At 31.3% G+C, this 616-nt stretch overlaps 1 protein-coding gene across 1 annotated transcript in view; it reads right to left on the minus strand.

Annotated features, from left to right (window-relative positions):
- Positions 1 to 13: 13 nt before the first annotated feature.
- LOC119581816 (procollagen-lysine,2-oxoglutarate 5-dioxygenase 1-like) overlaps positions 14 to 616 on the minus strand; it is a 123,695-nt gene continuing 123,092 nt past the window's right edge. Inside the window, exon 16 of the mRNA XM_037929947.1 lies at positions 14 to 616. This exon is cut by the window's right edge and continues 2,177 nt beyond it. The gene's annotated coding sequence lies outside the window, so the exon portion shown is untranslated.

Consider the following 616-nt stretch of genomic DNA (forward strand, 5'->3'; position numbering starts at 1 on the left):
AGAAAGTGAGCTCTGGGGATTGCATACATTTTATTGTTAAATAAGACAAAGTAATCTTATTCATAATCAGATCCAACATAACATAGGTAGGAAAACAATAATCCCCACCTTATTCACAATCAGATCCTCTATAACATAAGGCAGGAAAAAATTCCCATTGGCAGTATGAAAAGCTAAGAACAATAAGTTGAGGGGTCATATATGCCTGGAATTGCAATTTTGCATTTAGTAAATATGTCATATTGCTTGTTTTATATGTAATGTCTCATGCAAATGAGCATGAGAAAAGCCTTAAGGTGATCAGTCCATATATTGTAATATCAGAAGAAAGTATTGCACAAACACAGAAAGTCTTAGTTCTAGTTTGTATGATGAACTGGCTACCATATACATAAAGCAGGGTATCACATTTCATTATGAAAGTCTACAGTTATTCAAAATAAACTCTTAACAATGAACATCTTATAGCCATGTCTTTTGTAGATATTTTATACAAATCAAACAAATTTGTAAAATGTCTAGAGATATAAAATACACAAAAAAACACAGTATCTTCTTAGTTAAGTCCTAAGTTCATATATGAGCTGCTCTACACAATCACTGTGCAATACTTGAT

This window comes from Penaeus monodon, chromosome 15 (genome assembly GCF_015228065.2).
Source record: "Penaeus monodon isolate SGIC_2016 chromosome 15, NSTDA_Pmon_1, whole genome shotgun sequence".
NCBI classification, from domain to species: Eukaryota; Metazoa; Arthropoda; class Malacostraca; order Decapoda; family Penaeidae; genus Penaeus; species Penaeus monodon.